Source organism: Vanacampus margaritifer, chromosome 3 (genome assembly GCF_051991255.1).
Source record: "Vanacampus margaritifer isolate UIUO_Vmar chromosome 3, RoL_Vmar_1.0, whole genome shotgun sequence".
Classification (NCBI taxonomy): domain Eukaryota; kingdom Metazoa; phylum Chordata; class Actinopteri; order Syngnathiformes; family Syngnathidae; genus Vanacampus; species Vanacampus margaritifer.
This window is the reverse complement of record NC_135434.1, coordinates 22,866,392-22,890,441: the sequence shown is the minus strand read 5'-3', so window position 1 is coordinate 22,890,441 and position 24,050 is coordinate 22,866,392.

Genomic DNA, 24,050 nt, shown 5'->3' with positions numbered 1-24,050 from the left:
GCACATGGCAATATATTTGGTGTAACACAAGTTTTTGTCATTCATTTTTTCCTACCCCATGGCCTGAAGAAGACAAGTCAAAATTATGTGGTGCACCGACAAAACTTATACCTATACTTTACACATTTACATTTAATTATTTAATTTTTTTGTGTTTCCCCCCCCAGCTAATTGAACACGCAACACAAAACTCTTGCTGATATTTAATCCAAGTTTAGGTATGCATATGCTTTAGAACAAAACAGCGTTTTATTTTGTGGTGTCAAAATATTACATAAACTTACTTATTATTCCTGACGACCAGTAAAATTCTTTCATTGCTGAAAGCTGCCATGGTTATGGAGTAAGTAGGTCCATCTAGTGGCCAGGAGAAGAATTATGGACGGTGGGTGTCATAATTGTTATCCCTCTACCCTTCAGCAGCTCACCCGTTGTAAAGCAACAGTTGGATATACAGGTGTACCCTTTAACATCTGGTGGAAGACCACCTAGCGGTAACTTTTCTGTCTGTCACTGTATGTGGCTTGCATAAATAAATCAACAAAGATACATTTGTCGTAAATGGGATTTAAAAAAAAACATCACATGACACACCTGATGATCTCCAGGCAGCACCGTAGTCTAAGAGATATTTAATTTGAACATTGATGGTCTTGGATACAGATAATAATCAACCAATAAACAGCATGCTTGTATCTCAGGTGGCTTGACAGAGTACAGTACGTGCAGGGATGCACAAACAAGCTGAAGAAAGCATTGAGATCTTGAGAGACGCAAGGTGTGCCCTGCAAATTGCTTAGGTGAATAGCATTTGTGTGTTTTCTGTATTCCCACGTCAAGTGACAGCTTGCGGCAGTGGCTGACAGCAAATATACATGTTCCAGTAATTAACCTTGACAGACCCAATGTGTTGCCAACAGCAAAAACCTGCTAATGACACAATTAATCCAGAATTAAGGCGTTCTGTCAGACTAAAACCACACAGTCACTGAAAAGTATGCGTGCAAATGTCAGAGGGGAGCATTTAAAGAGGTGAAAATTTGTGAAAGCAAAACACAAGTATGTGACCTCATGAAATTTTTCTGGATGAATGGACAAAAATTTCCACGAACGTACTCTAAAATTTTGAAAATAATCCCATATGAGTGGAATGTCTTGGTTGTCTTTTGTATTATGAGACTATAGTTCACAGTCAAACAACAATACATAATGTATTATATTTGTGTGTTTTTCTGCCATAAACACAGTATTCTGATTAATATTGTTTTTGTGGAATATATATAATAATAAATGAATAACCCGCCCATTTTTTTCATCGGATTTAACCCAGTTGGCTTTAACCAGTTCTGACCTGAAAGCGTTCGAGGCGAAAGTAAACAACCAAAATGGCGGTTAGTGATAAATAGTTTTTTTGTTTTGGCCATGGACGTTTTGACCTCCAGCAAACTTGCCTTCTCGCATTTTTTGTTTCATTTATGTATTTCATAAGCATTCCATAGTTCAGTAGTTCACTGTACAATTTCATGCAGTGAGATAGCAGCATACTGTCACGTACGTTGTGTTACGTGAAGTTATGTTGAATATTTATGAATGAAGAAAGCTAATTTTATACTTGATTAAATTGTGTTTTACCATTCACGGTTTGTGTTTCCAAAGGGGGCCTCTGTATAGTGACGTCACATTGAAGTTGGTCGGTGAAGTGGGGGTCCTTTTTTTTCTGACTTTGCAAGTGGGATTTCTGAGTTCAAGGCGGCGTTCCCGTACACATTTCCTGGTTTGAAGTTGGAAAAGTCCGACATCCCACTTTCCTCGAATGCAGCATGAGCCCTGAAGTCACTGTGATGTAATTTTTAGTCGATAGCAAGTGGCAAAATGTCCTCCCCCTGAGAAGGATTAAAAAAAAACAGACACAAACGCAATGTTAATCAGATTGCTGTGTTTTACATGTGGCACATGGAACATATAGTAAAGAAAATTTTGGACTTGACTGCCCATTTAAGTAAAGGAATTGAATCAGTACTTTTTCGTGTTTAAACTTTTACTAAAGAACAGAGTGTGAGTACTTTTGACATCTCTGCTTTCTGCAGGCAATAAATCCCGCACTGACAGATGTGTGTCACCTCATTATTGAAGCTGTCAGTGGTGCAGATGGACACGAGGAGATGAGCCTTTGATCAGGACTCTTCTTAAGCTAATATCACTTCCTGTGTGCACAGACGCATAGTTTGGAGCCAATCTCACAGAAGTCTTATGTAGGACAAAGGCAGCCTGCGGCTAACTCACCATTTTACTACTGTCTGTAATACTCAAAATTGTGTGTGTGTGTGTGTGGGGGGGGTTGAGAAAAAGCCCTCCATCTGACTTGACTCATCTCTCATCACCAGCATAGACTAAGGGAGAGCTCCATGGATCAAAGACCGTATGTCACATTCCCACCCCTTCCCTAAATTATATTTAAGAAGAAGAAAAAAAGCCAGAGCTGTGTGCGCACTTGTGTTGGGTGGGAGAAGCCTGCCAAGCTCCTTGACTTGAAGCATGTTTATGTACTTTGTCACTCAGGGAAATGAAATGTGTAAATCCAAATGTCAGCAAAGAAGGGGACATTTCTGACAGTACAGAGCATCATGTTCCAATTTTTACCCCTTCCATTTCCTCATCTCCACATACATTTTGGTCTCCTGGCTTTACTGCCGACAGATTCATGGCACATACAGAGAGATGACAGAAGATGTGAACATTAATGGAACAGAAAAGAAAGAAGGCCAATGGTTTCTTCATTCAAACATACACGTAAGGGACAGCCAAGGTCAGCAATAAATGTCTCTGTGTCTCTGTCTGTATAATCAAGAGCAAAGCTGTGCTGGAGTGACACAGTAATGGAGGGTAGGATATGGATGTGGCCTGTGTGTGTTTGTCTGTCACCAGCACTCAGTAGCTCTGCCATTCACTTGTACATATACAGAGTTGACAGCCCCCGCTTAAATGTGTCACTCCACATTACTACAGATATTAAGGAAGGGAGGGTTGGAGTGCAGTGGAGGACGTTGGCGGAGCCAGATTTTTATAAATGGGGGGGGGGGGGGGGGGGCTAGGAAGGGGCCAAGGATATTTAGTATACATATCCAAAGATGATGTCAAATACTTTTGTTTTATAAACAATTAATTTCAAACTGAGTCTCTAAATGTTGAAATATATTTAAGTACATATTATAGCACATGTAAGCGGTTCAGGAAATGCCTGGATGGATTATAGCACACAGGTGATTTTTGCCCATAATGTGCTGGACAAAATGTACAATATTCAATAACAGTGTTTAACATGAATGAAATTTGCAATTTGTTTGAAATTTGAATGTTATTTTGTTTAAGGAACAAGTCACACCATATGAAAAAAAAGAAAATAAGTTTGTTATTCGTACACTTTATTTACAACCACATAATGTTACTAATGTTATTATTTAATAATAATGTTATTAAATCTTGCTATTAAACAACCCACTTCTAGACTAAAAACGTTAGGGCATATATACTAAGTGAGTAAGTGCTAAACTGTATTCCTCAAGTTGTTTTGTGTGATGTTTAAATTTCTTATTTTGAAATCATGCTTTTAATTTGGAAGGCCGCTCAGTACTTCTGTTTCTTGTTTCACGTCTTTGTCATTCAGCTCATGGATTTATTTTTAGCTTGTGCAAAACAACTTTAAATTTTTGATGTCCATTCAAAACAATCTCTCTAAAAATAAAATATTTTAAACAGTCACTCACATCTCACGGGGAAACCAACATGACAAAACGTGTCATCTTGATGCACTGATCTGAAGTGTCTTGACGGGACTCGGGAGATTCTTCTTCTGCAGACTCCTATTGAGGTGGATTACAACATGTTGTGGTACACAGCGCAACCTCTTGTGCAGGAGGAGCATAGCAATTGGTAGGCGTCTGATTGAAAAAAATGGGAGGCTGCACTAGCAAGACGTGCGGCGCCACTGTGCCGGTGCCGTGTTATAATAATAATAATAATGCATCAGATTTATGTCAATCATTTGGCGCGTGCGGGGTCCAACCTCATTTGAGCAGGGGCACATGCCACCCCAGGCTCCGCCAGAGGTGGAGGAGGGGCAACTGCAAAGCAAGCAGCAACGGAGTGCTAAAATAAGTTTTGCCTTATTCCCAAATTCTCAGCCATTACACAAGAAGTCAACCCTCAAAATTTGTTTACAATAATATGTTGTATGCGCCCCCACTAGCCTAAATGCGGAATTCTAATTAATTTTGCATTTGTGGAAAATGGACGAAGCAGCAAAATCCACCCATTTGTATCCATCTTAGAGGACGGCCATTTTGCCACTTGCTACCACGTGAAAATGACATCACAGTGGCGCTCAGGTAACGGCCAATCATGACTCAGCTTGTGAATGTCACATGACCAAACACAGAAAAGCAACAGTGATCACATGTTTAGTTAACGGCAATTGGCAAAATGGCCGTTCTCTAAGATTTTCACAAACATACTCTAATAAAATCTTTTTGAAAATAATCCCACGAGTGGATTCATATTCCACAAACAGAGTTGTAATCAGAATACCATGTTTAGACTAGTGAAGGCGCATACAAAATATAACTGTAAAGAATATTTTGTGTTGACTTCCCTTTTAAATGCTGTGCAAAATAGCCGCTATCTTAATTCAGAGAAAATTTAATCCATCCATTCCAGTTTACTGTTGGAACATTTAGCCAAAGAATTTTAGAAATATATAATTGGACAATTCCGTAGGAATTCATGACAACTGGAAAATTTGGGTAATATATACATTATGTTAGATATAAACACAATGCCATAGGACGACATGCATGCTAACTAATACAAACATTAAAATTGACATTTTGGACTTTTATTCGTGAGCGTTACTTTAATCAAGGCCCTTAATTGAATGTAAAAGTAGTGGGCGGTGAATGTCAATACAGTTGCTGGTGTGTGCAAGAGTTTAAAAATGTTTAATGCATGTAATGAAGGAAAGCACCACGGATAATGGTGGTGTGGCACCTGTAAGTCATATCGACATCTCAAAATAATCGCCCAAGTAATTTTTTCAGATTTTTTAGGAAACAAAAACAATTGAACCATATGCATCACGAAAACTGAATTTTGGAATACTAAACACACTAAGAAATTCATTATGATCTGGATAAAGGTGTGCATAAAAAGATTTATATTTTTGATTGTATATAATAAAAAAAAGTATGCCACAAAATAGAGTAGCCTATATATAGTAAACAATTTATGTTGTACAGTATACAGACACACATATGCAAAATAAGAAAAGACAATAAGCGAAGACCCAACTGGTCAGATGGAAGACGGGAGATAAAACCAATTAAAAAAAAGAAAGAAACAAAAAAGGTCAGAAAAATACATTATAGAATTGTGATTGTTAAACAAGGGTGTGGACCACTACACCTTGCAGCCACTAAGATTATATTGTTCTAAATACATTGGTCACCTCAATGCGCTCATATATTAGAAAAATGGATCAGGTCAAATTGATTGTGATCTTGCTTTTCATGGTAAATTGAAACATACAGTAGGTGTTCTGCAGACCAGACGATGCTGCATTATTAGAGGTAAGGGCTACATGTCAAAACAAATCTTTCAGCCTGCTCTGGGGTGCTATAATAACAACAACCGACTGTTTGAAAGTGCAATCAGCACCATTCTTCTTGTGTCACTCAGTCCCAATCTAGTTGCACAATCAACAAGCCTCAATTTCCTGACAACGTGAATACCAAACAGAGACTCAACTATACGTAACAGCTTGCTAACAAAGGGTTATATCACTCTCTGGCAGTGACACAAAACCTGGACAAAGTTGATGCAAGAGAGTGTTTGTGTGTGTGTGCTTCTGCCAATCAAATGGGCAGCATGTTTATTTTATATTAAATCTAATTATTATTGTACTTTAAAGGTCTTTGTGCAGTTTATCACTTTTTTTTTTACTCGAGACTGCCACCTCTGGCCCAAAACGTAACTGCAGCATCTGTCTCGTTCATGGTGCGTGTGTGAGTATTTGCCCGATCTTAAAGTGACAGCCACAGTTGACAAAGTAAGACATGACTTCAAATGAGGTAAGAAAAACTCTGCCCCTCTCCTCCCCAAAGTAAGTGTGGAGTGTGAGGGTCTGCACATTCTACTATAAAGGGAAGATAAAAGCTAATAGGTGCAGTCAGAGTAAAACAGTCAGGGCTCTTTGTACTCATCTGGGCATTGGTGGAGCATGCATAATGTAGAAAAAGCTTTAATATTACCTTTTTAAACTGCACAATGCACCTTTAACTCATTAACTGCCAACCATTTTCAGAAAAGGGATGCTGTGGGTGCCAGCTGATTTAAGCATTTTGACTGATCTTTCAAGGTTCACAGAAGATTTTGTGTTTGGACTATGGAAACACACATACTACGAAATGAAAGATTGAACTCTCATCTTTCATCAGAATTTTTTTTTTGTTTCTACCTTATTCCGTTTTTCAGTAATCAACAATAGAAAATGGTTAGTTTCACCCAAATGCTCTGTTTTGGACCAAAATACGGAGAAATCAAGCTTTTTGTGAAACGATATTATTTCATGCACTCAAGTGAATTTGACACCTTTTTTTTCCATGAATGGTGCCACAAACACCTAAACAGTGCTTTACTTCTGTAAAACACTACCACCAACAATGAAAAAGTGTTTTTTTGATAGCAAAATACGTTTATTTACATTCAACAGTGTAACAATTTGACAAAACAATTTGGCAAACTATTTACAAATGTGTGCAACTGTGGTAGTATTTACAATTGTGTGGATGTTTCAACTACAGTTTTTCTTTTTGTGTAACACTCCCCTGCGTGCAAGGGGACGAAGCAGGATTTGCACCACAGATTAGTTTCACTGCGATTGCCCCTTCGCGTGCAGACGCTACACTTTCTTGCCAGCCTTTTTTTTCGGGGAGTAGCAAGTATATGCTGCAGTGTGTGTTTGGCCATGTTGCCATCAAGTCTACTCTCAGGATCATGATACGGTGACCTGGTGTTACGTCTGGCTTCCTCATGTCCTTCAGTTCCTATACCGGGTGGTAAGAGATGTTCTGATCCATCTTATCCACTCCATTCATGGTGGCATCGTAGTCCAGAACTGGTGTCTTCTCCGTGATCAGACTGTACACACTCCTCCGATGAATATGCATTGGACTCGGGGTACTCTTCGTCCGAACGTCCGCCTGTGCACAAGTGCTCGGTTGTGCACCGCATTTTCCGGCGTCAGCATCGCTAGCCGGTGAGGCTTTACGACGTGATCATAGCCGCCGCGTCAACGCTTTCAACTTCGGCATCAACCTTGGAGTCACCATCATCATCATCGTCGTCATCAATGTGCTCTTTAGCATTGGTCGATGCTTTTCGTCTTTGAAAAAAATGTTCAAGCGTGAGCTGCTTGCAACCGGTCGCCATTTTCGCTTCCTCAGCCATTCTCCCCTCAACACTCTAGCTCCGCCCCACGTCTTCTACTGACGCCAACCCGATCTTGTCCAAAGAGAGTCATCGCTGCCATCCAGTGCCCAAAAATAGTCATTATACTAACTCGATCTGCTTGATACTTTCAGCACAGCTGGCCAAGGCTTTCCTCCACCCGTTTTCAAAATCCCCCCCCAAAAAACATAGTTAACGTCTTTTAACGTTTTTGGCAGCCCTCATTTGGATTTTACTAAATGTTATTAAACGTTTTTGGCAGTCAAAGAGTTAAGTACTCGAACAGTTGCAATTAGTGGAAACTCTAATGAGATGTTTTATACTGTTTGTACTGTGTGCACGCACACACACACACACACACACGTATATATATATATATATATATATATATATATACACACGCAGTATCTTTTGTTTGTTGTAAAAACAGCAAATGTTAACACAAGTAGGTAAGTAGGTACTTGTTCTTGTTGCTGTTTGCGCCAAATTAGTTTGCCAACTCAATTGAGCCCCCAGGCAAAAACACAACAGAAGTCACTAGGCACCTGATTTTTTCAACATTGGGGAAGGATGTGGTGTTTTGCATGTTTTTGTTACTTAACTGCAGTACTTTTTGGCTTTGCAGTCATGCTAAAAATCTATATTCCCTCCAAGGCTCATCCAGGTGGGATGTGATCGTTATAGTTATATGGTTGACTAGGGAAGTCATTAACAAATGTAGGCAGGAAAAGTCAAAACGTTTCTCTGAGAGACATGAGCAGGCACACAATAGCATGGAGAGCAAGATCAATAAGGATTTAATTGAAACAGGAGACTAAACAAATAGACAGCAAGGGCAGGTAAGGAGCTGAAGGGTACAAAAACATAATGCAAGCGGACAGACACAAATTAAAACGTACAGTGTCGGCATAAATCAGATTGACGACTGATAAAATATATCTTTTTGTAGAAAAAGTTCAATATTTGATTTCACCTAATTAGTTTTTTAAGTTGAAATCTGTTGTGTGATGGTGGTGAGCACTTTCAAGAAAATAATAGGATACAAATTTGATTTAATCCACCGTGTTCATAAAACGAAACTCTTGTACGTATTTAATCATCTTTTCCAATTGAAATGAATGGAAATTTTTTAAATCACTTGCAGCATCCCAATATAAAAGAAACATTGTTTGTAGTATGTTTTAAAAAAAGAAAAATAGGACTTGATAGTATTTTATTTCATAAAAACATACAGTAGTGCCATAATAAAATATAATGTAAAGAAAAAGTCTTTGCCACTTTATTTGCTTCAATTCAATGGACATTGCACCCCAAAAACTAATTAGTCAAATATACAAAAAAAAAGCTTAAATTTGACCAATCTAGCTGGTAGACAGATCCTTTGGTTAAAACAACCACTCTAGAATGGTAGGTGTTTTCAACCAATATATATTGGTGATTGGGCCGACCAATACAAATTGGTCATTCTTACCAAGATATTGGTTAATCTGTGTTAGAGGCGGACAAGGACCACTGATTGTCACACCCACCAAAATGGGGCGAAATTCGTTCTCCACATTTGACCCATCCCGAGGGAGCGGTGAGCAAGAGCAGGGGCCATGCTCAGGAATCATTTGGTGATCTAACCCCCCAATTCCAACCCATAATGCGGAGTGTCAAACAGGAAGGCAAATGGGTCCCATTTTTTTAATCTTTGGTATAAATCTACCCCTCCGTGAGTCATCACCTTATCGTGGTGGAGGGGTTTGCGTGTCCCAATGAGCCTGGGAGCTATGTTGTCCGGGGCTTCATGCCCCTGGTAGGGCCACCCAAGGCAAACAGGTCCTAGGTGAGGGACCAGACAAAGCATGGCTCAAACGACCCCAATGATGAATACAAACCTTGGATCTTTGTTTCCCTTGCCCGGACGCGGGTCACCGGGGCCCCCCTCTGGAGCTAGGCCTGGAGGTGGGGCTCGAAGGCGAGCGTCTGGTGGCCGGGCCTATACCCATGGGGACCGGCCGGGCACAGCCCGAAAAGGCAACGTGGGTCCCCCTTCCCATGGGCTCACCACCGGTGGAAGGGGCCAAAGGGGTCGGGTGCGCAGTGAGTTGGGTGGCAGCCAAAGGCGGGGGCCTTGGCGGTCTGACCCCCGGCTACTGAAGCTAGCTCTGGGGACATGGAATGTCACCTCTCTGACAGGGAAGGAGCTCGAGCTGGTGTGCGAGGCTGAGAAGTTCCGACTAGATATAGTCGGACTCACCTCCATACACGGCTTGGGTTCTGGTACCAATCCTCTCGAGAGGGGCTGGACCCTCTTCCACTCTGGAGTTGCCCACGGTGAGAGGCGCAGAGCAGGTGTGGGCATACTCATTGCCCCCCAGCTAGCCGCCTGTACGTTGGGGTTTACCCCGGTGAATGAGAGGGTAGCCTCCCTCCGCCTTCGGGTGGGGGGACGGGTCATGACTGTTGTTTGTGCTTATGCACCGAACAGCAGCTCAGAGTACCCACCCTTTCTGGAGTCCTTGGAGGGTGTGCTGGAGAGCGCACCCCCTGGGGACTCCCTCGTTCTACTGGGGGACTTCAACGCTCACGTGGGTAATGACAGTGAGACCTGGAGGGGCGTGATTGGGAGGAATAGCCCCCCCGATCGAAACCCGAGTGGTGTTTTGTTATTGGACTTCTGTGCTCGCCACGGACTGTCCATAATGAACACCATGTTCAAGCACAAGAGTGTCCATATGTGCACCTGGCACCAGGACACCCTAGGCCGTAGTTCGATGATCGACTTTGTACTCGTGTCATCGGACTTGCGGCCGTATGTGTTGGACACTTGGGTTATGAGAGGGGCGGAGCTGTCAACTGATCACCACCTGGTGGTGTGTTGGCTCCGATGGCGGGGTAAGATGCCGGTCCGACCAGGCAGGCCCAAACGTACTGTGAGGGTCTGCTGGGAACGTCTGGCAGAACCCCCTGTCAGAAAGAGTTTCAACGCCCATCTCCGGCAGAGCTTCTCCATTGTCCCGGGGGAGGCGGGGGACATTGAGTCCGAGTGGACCATGTTCCGCGCTTCAATTGTTGAGGCGGCCGATCGGAGCTGTGGCCGTAAGGTGGTTGGTGCCTGTCGTGGCGGCAATCCTCGAACCCGCTGGTGGACACCAGCGGTAAGGGATGCCGTCAAGCTGAAGAAGGAGTCCTATCGGGCCTTTTTGGCCTGTGGGACTCCGGAGGCTGCTGACGGGTACCGGCTGGCCAAGCGGAATGCGGCTTTGGCGGTCGCTGAGGCAAAAACTCGGACATGGGAGGAGTTCGGTGAGGCCATGGAAAACGACTTCCGGACGGCTTCGAGGAAATTCTGGTCCACCATCCGGCGTCTCAGGAGAGGAAAGCAGTGCACCGTTAACACTGTGTATAGTGGAGACTGGGTGCTGTTGACCTCGACTCGGGACGTCGTGAACCGGTGGGGAGAGTACTTCGAATACCTGCTCAATTCCACCAACACGCCTTCCTTTGAGGAAGCAGGGTCTGGGGACTCTGAGGTGGGCTTCCCTATCTCTGGGGTCGAAGTCGCCGAGGTGGTTGGAAAGCTTCTCGGTGGCAGGGCCTCGGGGGTGGATGAGATCCGCCCGGAGTTCCTAAAGGCTCTGGATGTTGTGGGGCTGTCGTGGTTGACACGTCTCTGCAGCATCGCGTGGACATCGGGGACGGTGTGAAGTTGCTTAAAACAGTAGTCTTAACATTATGTGTATTTTAAAGAATATCCTGTATATATTTTTATGTTTTTATATTATCAACTGTCGTTTAGAGGCGCCGCTCAACTTTCTCTAATGTTTTGTATTTTTCCATGACGTATGAAACGAAACTGAAACTTAACTGTAATAAAAGCGACGAGGTGGCCGGGGGAAGGGAGAGAGAGTCGGACGGAGCCGAGCGTGAGTTAAGGTCTCGCGCCTCCTCTCCTCTCCCAGCCGCGGTTGCAATAAAACAAAGCAACAGCTTCTGCCTCCTTTTTCCTTGGTGCACGGTCAGTAACTAAGGGGATCTGTAATATCAGACCCAACATTTAATTGGTGCCGAAACCTGGGACCTGCATCTGGACGGACGACCGCCGCCGAACCGAGGACACCGAGAATCTGTCGACAGCGTCTCCCCATGCGTGACGGGTCTCGTCGCTCCGGCCACGGCCGTTCGCCCGGACACCGGGTCCTGCGAACCAGACCGGCACCGAGGACTAACAGGTATTATGCTGTTTAATTATCACGATTTACACAGAAGTTTGAAAAAGGAACACTAAATATACTGAAGAAGTAAGAGAAAAATAGAAAAGTGGGGAGTAAAAGAAAAGCGCTTGGGCGTTGGCCCGTGAAGAAGAAGAAAAAAAACCCATGGTATATATGATCCGGGCATCAAAGGGATCACGGTTTTATTAGATGAGATCCAAAATACTTTTATTGACTAGTTTTTAACTTGTTAAAAAAAAGTGTAGCTTCTGCCTCCTTTTTCCTTGGTGCACGGTCAGTAACTAAGGGGATCTGTAATATCAGACCCAACAGACGGTGCCTCTGGATTGGCAGACCGGGGTGGTGGTTCCCCTTTTTAAGAAGGGGGACTGGAGGGTGTGTTCCAACTTTAGAGGGATCACACTCCTCAGCCTCCCAGGTAAGGTCTATTCAGGGGTGCTGGAGAGGAGGGTCCATCGGGAGGTCGAATCTCGGATCCAGGTGGAGCAGTGTGGTTTTCGTCCCGACCGTGGAACAGTGGACCAGCTCTACACCCTCAGCAGGGTCCTCGAGGGTGCATGGGAATTCGCCCAACCAGTCCACATGTGCTTTGTGGACTTGGAGAAGGCGTTTGACCGTGTCCCTCGGGGAGTTCTTTGGGGGGTGCTTCGGTAGTATGGTTTACCGAGCCCCCTGATACGGGCTATTCGGTCCCTGTACGACCGATGTCAGAGTCTGGTCCGCATTGCCGGCAGTAAGTCGAATTTGTTTCCTGTGAGGGTTGGACTCCGCCAAGGTTGCCCTTTGTCACCGATTCTGTTCATAACTTTTATGGACAGAATTTCTAGGTGTAGCCAAGGCGTTGAGGGGGTCCGGTTTGGTGGCCTCAGCATTGCATCTCTGCTTTTTGCAGATGATGTGGTGCTGTTGGCTTCTTCAAGCTGTGACCTCCAGCTCTCACTGTAGCGGTTCGCAGCCGAGTGTGAAGCGGTTGGGATGAGGATCAGCACCTCCAAATCCGAGACCATGGTCCTCAGTCGGAAAAGGGTGGAGTGTCCTCTCCGGGTCGGGGAGGAGGTCCTGCCCCAAGTGGAGGAGTTCAAGTATCTTGGGGTCTTGTTCACGAGTGAGGGTAGGTTAGAGCGGGAGATCGACAGGCGGATCGGTGCAGCGTCTGCAGTGATGCGGACGCTGTATCGGTCCGTTGTGGTGAAGAAGGAGCTGAGCCGAAAGGCAAAGCTCTCGATTTACCGGTCGATCTACGTTTCTGCCCTCACCTATGGTCACGAGCTGTGGGTCGTGACCGAAAGAACAAGAGCCCGGATACAAGCGGCCGAAATGAGTTTCCTCCGCAGGGTAGCTGGGCTCTCCCTTAGAGATAGGGTGAGAAGCTCGGTCATCCGAGAGGGACTCAGCGTCGACTCGCTGCTCCTCCACGTTGAGAGGAACCAGTTGAGGTGGCTCGGGCATCTGGTTCGGATGCCTCCTGGACGCCTCCCTGGGGAGGTGTTCCGGGCATGTCCTACCGGCAGGAGGCCCCGGGGACGACCGAGGACACGCTGGAGAGACTATGTCTCCCGGCTGTCCTGGGAACGCCTTGGGGTCCCGTCGGATGAGCTGGCTGAAGTGGCTGGGGAGAGGGAAGTCTGGGCTTCCCTGCTAAACCTGCTGCCCCCGCGACCCGACCCCGGATAAGGGGAGGAAGACGGACGGACGGACGGACGGTATAAATCTAGCCAGAGATTGAACACACAACCTCCCAGTCTCAGGGTAGACAATCTACCACTAGGCCACTGAGCTGGTTACACTTAGTTATCTATCTAGACACACATTTCCATTTTTAAACACTATATAATAATTATAATTATAATAGTAAATACATTTAGAATACAATAAAATGATACAATAAATATATTTACATCATAGACTTACTTTCTATTGTAACCAATTTCATTGGTTGTTTGGCTAACCAATAAAACTGGTATGCCCGTAAACACCCGGAATGGTCAATGTCTGACCAATCTATTGGTTAATCAGTTTTTTCTTAACCAATCCATTTTTAGAGTGTGCACTGCTCCTTTGTGTGTGATTTTCGAAAAAACTGTCTAATATCACAAAAAAAGTTTTTATGCTCTCATGAGATGGTTTTTTGAGACGTGTGGAAATAGAAGTATTTTGCAAAAGTAATGGAAACACTTTTTGTGCATTCCCTGTAGTCATTTGACCCCTGCCTGGTCACAGAGGAAGGGAAGTAGGAAGTACGGGGCCACTCGCTTTCGAGTCGGAGCTACCTCCGGAGGGGATAACAAGTCTTTTGATGCACAAAGTGAGTTAGCTATATAGCCAAGGCCGCCGTTTCATGCACGTTCCATATCGTTGCATGCCAATCTCCCTCTCTATATTCCTTGGCTTTTGGCTCACCACAAGACTAGAATTGTCCCAGTGCTTTGTGGTGCCTCTGTAAGGGGAAAAATGCCACGGACTTCCGGGTTTTACACATCAGCGCCGTTTCCGGCCACTGCTGGCCGCGTTCCAACACTCGCATATCCCCAACCGCGCGCTCCCGCTCATCGACGGGAGGGTGTCTCGGCTATCTGAAATACTTCAGACACTGAGACAGACACTACACACGCGCAGCCTCGCACCCGTCGACGGAAACGCGCAACCGAGGGGCACAAAGGCGAAAGCGCAATTACTGGGACGCGGCCCACATGTCGCAGACAGGAAACGGAAACAAAGTTGATGGGTGAAAACCCGGAAGTCGTAAGTCCCGCCTCCTCCGTGGCATATAGTCCATGGTGTGTTATGAATTTGATGTTTATTTATTTATTTATTTATTTATTCAATGTTTGCTTTGTTGTTCTTGTTTTACAGCAATGCTTGTTTCAAAGTGCTTTGTAAATAAAGTTGAGTTGAGGTAATAGTCGAGCTCCCAAATCGTTACGAGAGCTTCGTATTCAATGGAAATCTTACTCATTGCACCAGTAAATAGGTTGAGCTTTAGACACAACCAATGGGACATATTAGCACAGTCGACAACGTACTCTATAGGTCTTCGACTGCAGAAAGTTGACTGTTCGGTTCAGCAATGAACCTGAAAGCTACACTGTGTGCTGCTAAGCAGTACAAAGTTAATAACCCTGAATTGATATGAGTTAGTCATTTTATAGCCTCCATATTGTATAATGTACAGAGTATGTACATATACTCGAAATGAAAAAAACAAGATGCTGGTCTTTTTGGATGATTTTTCTTTGATGTATACAGCCGTACTCTTGTCTCTATCTCGACTTCCAAAAGTCTTGGTCTTGTCAGTATCGATACTCTCTGGTCTCGATAATGTCTCATTCTCGGTTGGTGTGGTCTTGACTACAACACTACAGTCTCCTCTCAATATTCACAATAGATGACAAAGTAAGGTATGTTTATGGGGGACAAAGAAGCAAATATTAATCATCAGTTGATTGATCATTAATCAGCTGAGATGTCATTTTATGGCAATCTCCTCTTCTCTCAATATCCTCATACTAATAAATGTAATGCGCAGAAGTCACATGTTCGTTTTTTGTTAATTTTCAATATATTCGTTTAAAAAATTCAAAAACACTTGGATGGAAACACCATTTTATTCTATATGGTTGTTTCATGTGTTATACATTCTCTTTGTCTAATATTTAGTTTGACAGTAACTCAACTGGATGTCGTAATAAACAGCACATGACACTTGACTGAGAGAGCGGGTTTCCAACAGCAGACATTACGGTTACGGGACGACCAGCTTTACCTCCTGAGCCATGGCCGCCACATACATGCTACTAAACTACTGCTTGTTGTAAAGTAAATTGAGTTCACTGCCACATACAACGCTCATATCTCAAATTTTTGCTTGCAATAAAAAATAACTAAAAAAATTGGCTGAACAAGAGCTCATACCTCAAAAACTCATAAGACTGGTCATTCAAAAATTGTGTGGCGAGCACATCTGTCTGACAAGTTCCGAGTTAAAATTTCGACTCTGTGTCTTGTTATCCTAATGCTTGCGTAGGCTTTCTCCATGTGTTCATGCTTCCTCCCACATTCCTCAAACGGGCATGTTAGGTTAATTGAAGCTTCAAAATTGGATGAATGCATAATTTGATAAGCGACCATTAACTTAAAGTGACAGAAACACTTTAAACAGAAACTGAATAAATAAAGTTTTACAGTTCAAATAGTGAAGCTGGTTCTCTGGCAGTCATTGAGGAGAACACGTCATTAACATTGACAAAGGTCAACAAAGCAACTCCCACAAGGGCAGCTTTATTAAAAATGCATGCATTAATAGCCCTGGGAGCCATTTTGGATACAAATGACAGAAATTATGTTTCCATCTCATATGCTGCTCTTGATTAAACAGAGAACAAATGAATCCTTAGGAGGAAATACTTAAACTTCTGTTGTGAAAGATGGAAGACAAAAATAAAGGGAGGAATACGGCAGACTCGTTTGACGGACAGCACTTTCAGTGGATCTTTGATGCCACTTGGACCGTTTATGGTGCAGAGGATTATATAGTGTGACGCACAGCTACTTAGTGCACCGAAAGACACTGACTGACACACGTCTGTGATATTTGGAGAGCCTCAACCATTAGAAGTCAGATAAGTCAATCAGGCTGAGTGAAGAAACATATGTCTGACACTGTTGCGATGAATTTTACATGAACCCTTTGCTGCAGTTGTCGAGGGGAGGGGCAGAGTTGCTATTGATTGACTCAACCCAAGAACCTTATGAATTGCTTAAAATCAATAGTAAATAAAAGAGGCCCCAAGAAGCCGGTGAAGTAAAAGATTGTACAATATTTGTAATATTTGGTCACCTCAGTGCTGCTGATTTTTATCACTTGTTACGTATTATGGAGTTATAGTGCCCAGGGCACATATTTATTCAACATTTGAGAGTGTCAGGTCTTTATTTCAAGGAAGCCTTTATGTATTATTTTCGTTCTATTTATTAGAATTATTATTTAGGGTGGAGCTTGGCGGGCTGATGTCCATGGATTGTGGTTGAGGAAGAACTGCCTCATAAAAAACATGCTATTCTTTGTTCTTATCAATAATGCTGTGCTGTTAGGAGTTGAACAAATGATTCCCTGTTTAAGTAGCTGCACGTTACATATTTTAGACAGACTTGCCTGAACACAGCCAGTGAAGTGGACAAGTTCGACAAGCGCTTTGGTGAATCTACAAAGCATGTCTGAGGTTGTAAGCATTATCCCGATTCAAACGTCAGCTGCACTGTGACATCTGAATATATCAGATGTCCCCGAATACACTGTATTCAGGCGCATGTGCACTTACTGCAGAGCTGTAAGACCCCACTGATATGCATTTTGCCTTATGGATTTGATTTTTGTTTTTTTCAACACAGTTCTTGTAGAATGAACTTGGGATGATGTGTAAAATGTAAACAACGTTTGCAAATCATTTTCAACTTATATTGAACTGAAAACAATAAGGATATATTTTTTCTTCCTTTTTTTGTTGCAAATATTCTCTCAATTTTTTATTTGATGCCTCAAACATGTCACACAGGTTGTCTTGTCTGGGATTTTACTGTCTTGTTATTTTCTGTTTTATTTTGAAAATCCTGACTCTCCTTTCGTTTCAGGCCACTTGCCTTTCCTCATGCGGTATCAGTGTCAGCCCTGAATCCTGATTGTCCACCTGTCCCCCCTTACCCTTACGTGTTAAATAGCCTGCGTCCCCCCTGACTTATGACAACTTGTTTTGTCAAGATCACTCAAGCGCATCCACAGTTGTTGTCCTTTGTCTCTTGAGAGTTTTTGTTGTAACTTTACATAGCCACAGTTTGGTCTTTAGTTTAGGAGTTCCTTGTGTTTGTTTGTTTGTTTAGATATCCTACCTAATGAATGCATTTTTTCCCGCTCAGAACGAGGAGTTTTTGTCTAATAAACATCAGCGGAAATAAGCAGGGATGTCCCGGAAAAATACATTGTTTGGATGGTAGCATACGTTTCTCCAAAAGCTGTAGACCTATGTACCTTTCAGTATTAATGGTGACTTCACAGTTACCATGTCATGGACATTAACAAAACCCCATAGCATGACAGATGCTAACAATTGAACTTTGTACTGATAACAATCTTGATGTCCCCTTTCCACATGGGCCCGCAGGACACCCAAATATGTCCATGATTCCCAAAAACTATTTCAGCTGTGGTCTCATCAGACCATAGCACACTCAGAGTTCATCACAGATGAGTTCAGACCCAGAGAAGCCAGTGGCGTTTCTGGTTGTCGTTGATATGTTTTGGCTTGCATGATCGAGTTTTAACTTTAATTTGTTGATGTAGCGATAAATCGTGTTAACTGACAATTTTCGGAAGTGTTCCTGATCGCATGTGGCAATATACTCGACACAATGTTGCCATTTTAAAAAAAACCGAAAGGCTTTCTTTGTTGGTTTTTGGCCTTGCCGCTTACGTCATAAGATTTCCCCTGATTATCCGAATCTCATGATGAAATTAGGAGATAACTGCTCATTCAGTTGTTCACAAAGTGGTGAAACTTGCCTTGCTTGTCAACAACTGAGCCTTTTAGGGGACACTCACTTTTTTTCCAATTAGCCTGTTAACCCATGTTAACAGAATGAATGTTGTACATGAATGTACATGAATGTTCCATGCAAGTATTTCTCAAATTTCCAAGTCTTTTGTTGACCTTGTTCCAGATTTTTTAGGAGCGTGGTGCAGGCATCACATTTAAAAAGAGAGAATTATTGCAATGTTTTTAACATGAAATATCTTGTCTTTGTACCTTATTCAATTGACTATGGGTTGAAAAGGATTTGCAAATCATGATAATCTGTTTGTATTTACCATGTGCACAACATCTAACTTCATTGGAATTGGGGTTATCAGTTTGTCAAAATAATAGAGCCCTGATTTTTTTTTTGTTCAAATGAAGATTTTAGAATTAGTAGGCCTATGGTTAGTCAAATCAGATATATCATGTCAATGTGAGCCTGATGAAAATGGAGATATTGTATAAACACGTATTATTTGAGATTATTTGAAAGTATACAGTGTTTATTTAAAAAAATGCTGTTATACAAATATGAGTGTGTAATTAGTGTGGAATCACAGAGCATAGATAAGGATGCTGAATTTGAAACCTATTTGTAACACTGAACCAATATTTGCATAAATTGTAGTCTGATAGAGTATATTAAAGGTGCATAGTAAGAAAACTGAGAGAGGTCTGCTTAAAAATTAAAAGCATCACTTGATCACAGCTGTTTTACAAAACATCACCTCTTGAACCCAATTTGAGGTTTGCTTGTTTTTTGAGAGAGAGCTCAGTATTGTTCATTTGGTAATCTTACAGATTCGACATGTCATCATCATTGCTATCTCTCTCTTTTTTTGTATGTGCGTGATATGTGCGTGTGCGGGTATGTGTGTGCATATATGTGCCTGCGTGTGAGTGTGTGCTCAATAATTCACCTAAAACCTATTAAAAATCCCATACCGTTCACCTAAACCGAATACTGCAGAATCCCGCTAGAGTCGTGAAGTTGTCAGGAGACCCGAGGAAGGATCCAAGAAAAGAAAGAAAAGTGAAATCCAACACGGACCAGACATCACCTACTACCCACCGGGTTACCAACCAGAATCTTTCACCAATCCCAGAAACATCAAAATTAAAACAAATTAGGGAGACCTCAAGAGACCAAAGGAGAGACTGAGGAAAGAAAGGAAGAATAGATGAAGCAGAGTGAGATCCACAGACATCAGCCTCCACCGATTCAACGAGCAGAGGAAGAAGCAGATTGTGTTTAAATTTCGGTAGATGTTGGTGTGGTGGATATGGCATGCATGAAAACCTCCACCAAAGAGGACCCCGGCCAGGATAGAGCAAGCACAACCCCCCAGCCCCCCCTAGGCCGCGGCAGCGCCAAGGCCCAACCCTTAGGCCCTGCAGGGGCCACCGGCCGGAGAGTAAACCCAGGAGCCTGGAGCGCCCCCAGCCCCCACCCCCCACCCCACCCAACATGGCCTGCGGCAGAACGGGGCACGGCAGGCCTACTAGGTACCCACTCCAACCGATGGCGACACACCTGCCCCTCCTAGTTGTGGGGTGCATTAAAATTGGAGGGGAGTTGTAGAGCGTGTCTCCAACCTACCCCACTCCCCCAAAGTGTGTGTTATGTGCCCTATGTGTCTATTAACAAAGTGTATTTTGCAAAACTAGTACAGTGAGTTAAGAAAAGGAACCAGCGGGGGCATGAGGCGCACCTGCCCCGAGCACCACCATCCACCCCAAACACCCTACCTACCCCCCCAGCGGGACCCCGGCGGGCAGATGGAGACAGCACGGCGGGGTGATAGGCCTCTCCCCACGGATACTGGGGCCCGCCCAAGGTGCCAGGAGGCTCAGACCAATTAAACCAATTTGAGGGCTTCTGTTATCCACAAACTGGTGACTGCATTTTTTTACTTTAATAATAATAATAATAATAATAATAATAATAAATGTGTTTAGTTATAAAATTGTATGTGTACCTGATGTGTGTGAGGCTGTTGATTCATCAGATATGTCCTTGTTTGTCAGACATCTGGTATGCCATGTTTGGGTGTAAAGTGCAGTCATGGGGATCTCATCTAACCCAGACACAACACAGAAACACACAGGAACACTTTCCATCACATACACAAACACTCTTGCATACACTCTAAAAACAGTTGGGTCAAAAGTAACCCAAATATGGATAAAAAATTGACCGATCCACTTTATGGGTCAATTTGACCCAACTTTCTGGATTGTTTTATACAAAATGACCCAATTTTTTGACCCAAGTAAAGGATCTGACCAATATTTATAAGTTCTTTCATGCTAAAAGACTCGTTTCTTGACTCAGAGTTGGGTCAAATCGACCCAAGTAGAGGATCGGTCCATTTTTTACCCATAGTTGGTTTGTTTTTGACCCAACTGTTTTTGGAGTGTACATTTGTAGGCCACCTATATGGTATGTATATCTTGATACTTTCTTGCACACATTGATGACATTATATAATTTCATGAGTTCATCCTTTTTTGTTTTCTATCTTCCCTTTTCTCCCTCCAACACGCCCTTCGACTCTCTCCTTCTATCTCATCATCTCTGTCTGGTATTAATGTGGGAGTGATGGAGGAGGGCTGTATAAGAGGGCTGACAGTGCTCATCTTTGGCCTATGATGCATTGCATCCTTGGGCCTCCCTGCAGCCCCATTACACCCTGATTAATTGGGCCTGCTTAAGTCAATAACTCATCCGTTAAAAAACAAAAAGCTCCAGTGGTGAGCACGAAGAGCAAGAGGGGAGGAGTTGAGGAGAAGGACACAGAAAAAGGGCAAAGAAAAAAAGAGAGTGAGAATAGGTAACAATGAAAAAAAACAACCAACCAAGGCAAAAGCAAGGTCACAAATTATTTTAATTACATGCTTGCTTGCATATAATTGCTTTGGTTTTATGCAAATCCCCCAATTTGAAACAGTTCTCAGGTGTCTTGATAACATGTCTGGGTCATGCTTTCGTCAAACCACCCAAAGGCTAAAAAATTACATAAATTTTCGCAGCGTATTTCTTGCCAGAAAAAGCGGTGAGCAATGAAGTTCACATTTTGATGTCAATTTCCGTTGACAGCACAGGACAAAATGGCAGCCCCCAGAGATGGATAAAAATGGATGGTTTATTCTTAATTGTTGTTCCACAAACACAATATTCATCACAATATTGTGTTTAGAATTGTGGGTAAACATAAAACTTATTATGTAAAATCAAATTTTTAGACTTGACTTCTGCTTTAACTCATTCAAACCCACAACCAATAATTTTTTTTCAATGCATTGCCATTCACTCCCAAAAACGTATTTATATGTTCTTTTTGCTAGAGCATACAGAATGCTTTGATACAGCGTCTGACATTAAGAGGTCACTTAAACAAGTGGTAGTTATTACAAAAACGGCCAGCAGTTGGCAGCAGAGTATAAGAAATCAGTGAGTACCATGTTGCAACAAGCTCTTTTTGCCAGTGTTTTCAACAGGTTTGAGAATAATGATGAAACTTAGTTATATCCTAATGCTAATTGCTGCAAAACTGAAACAGATGCAAATATATGAATCCAGTAAAACAGCCGGGAGCGAAGGGAGTTGCTTCAGTGAAAATGGCTGGGACTGAAAATAAGATACAACTGCCTGAGATTATCTACCCGACCAGCAGATGGTATTGTGTGCACATGAAGCTTTGAGAGATGAACCCTTTTCTCAAACCTATTACCTTTAGTGGTTCGATGCCTCAACAGGCTTCTCACCATCACAATTTCACGGTATCAAACAAAACATTATTATCGCTCTGCAAATAGGATGTACACCTCTCTTTCATATGGATTGTGCAGCTGGTCATAGTGTTGCGTCCAGAAAGTTTATTGATAACAGCTTGACTTGACTGTAATGCTGTCTGCTCACCAGAATCTTGCTGCAGAGCATATAGATCAAAGCCTTGGAAAGCAGATTATGCCTAATCACCACAGACACTTAGAGCATCACTCTGATCAAATAACAACTCAGATATGATGTCAACAGAAAGACCCGCACACACACATTCATGGATTTGAGAGCAGAGTCTATCTTATCAGTATTCTGTTTGACAGCAGTGACTGTCAGTAGCAGTGTTATGACACGTCTGAGCCACTGTGAAAAAGGCCAACTAGTGTAGGCTGAGCAGATAAGAGAGAATAAAGGCAATGAACTGTAGGCCTTCATTGTCTGATATCTGAAGAGGCTTTTGTAAGGGGACGTCTCTGGATTTACAGACTTGTGTGTACGTGTGTGTACTATACAAAAATGTGAGGGGCGATGGCAGGAAGATTTAACAAGTTAACTGATCATCTTTCCATCATTTAATCTTCCTTCTTCAGGAGATAACGCAGACTGTCTGGCTCCTTCCTGCTCTGCACTCACATGGGTCCTATATCACACGTGCACACATACACACACCCAGGCTCCCTCATTCACACAGAGTGGAGCTGGAGCGGAGCTGTCAAAGCACACATATGAGTCTGGCCTGGCCTCTGAGGAAACACGTCCCAGCTCCAGTCATAAATAATAATGGGATTGGCTACATGACATGTTGAGTGATGGGGCCCCTCTCAGAACTCATTTACATGGCTTTGTGTAGCAATCATCGGCCCCCTAATGTAGCACTAAGCAAATGAGCCTTTCAGAATATTGTGCAATTTATCGCAAGTCAACTGGCACCGGGCGGGTGCTCTATAAATCACATTGGAACACATGCCCTCAATGACAGCTAAATCAACATGGAGTAATTGCTTTGAAATGTGGAGGAAGTGTGCTGGCAGGCTGGAAGAAGCTGTGCGGTCACAGGACTTGTGCAGCTAACCTCACTCTGACTCTGGAAATGTAACATACAAATGGGTTAGACTTGTGGAAAGCTAACGGCGAAGTTAGGTGAAGGCTCGGTGCCACATTTGAATTAAAACTAGGGGTGTCGGGCGATTCATTATTTTTATCGTAATTAATCGCATGACTTCAATAGTTAACTCAAGATTAATCGCAAATTTTATATATGTTCTAAATGAGTTTTCATACTCTTGTTAACATAAAAGTGGAAAATGTTAAACTAATAGAAATTTGGCTGCATCTTTTAGTCATTTATACAGCAATTTCATAATTCAGAAAATTGAGTAAAAGTTAAAAAAAGATGTACTGTACTGTAAAAAAAAAGTGTGATATTGATTCATGTTGAGGTCATTTTTCTGCCACTAGATGGCATAACTGCATTTGTAAGACACTGGTGCTCAGTGTATTTTTCTTTTCATATTAAGAGCTATCCAATCTTTAACATGAAGTAACTTGTGAAATTCTGCATACTTTTAAAATTGTAAAATACAACTGACCCCAGTCTCCACAAATATATGCATTATTATTCAATTTGTTACTGCTAAATGTTGACGTAGACGTGTCTGCAGCATTGCAACACAAATTTTCCCAGTACAGGCTTTCCAAGTAAGGGGTGGTCATTAATCGCACGTAAAAAAAAAGGAGTGGTATTAAAGGAACTTTAAATTAACTCAAAATTAGCGCACTAATTTTGACACCCCTAATTAAAACCACTGCAATTGGAAAAGAACGAACAAATCAGCAAGGGGACTAAGAAGCTTGCACACAATCATCCACACACAGTACTGTAAAGATGCAGTCAACTATTTTGGGAATGACCACCAGACAGTGTGAAAATACATCTGGTTCAGGGTTGGTTTGCGTTTCCGTGCATGTTTGTGTATGGGG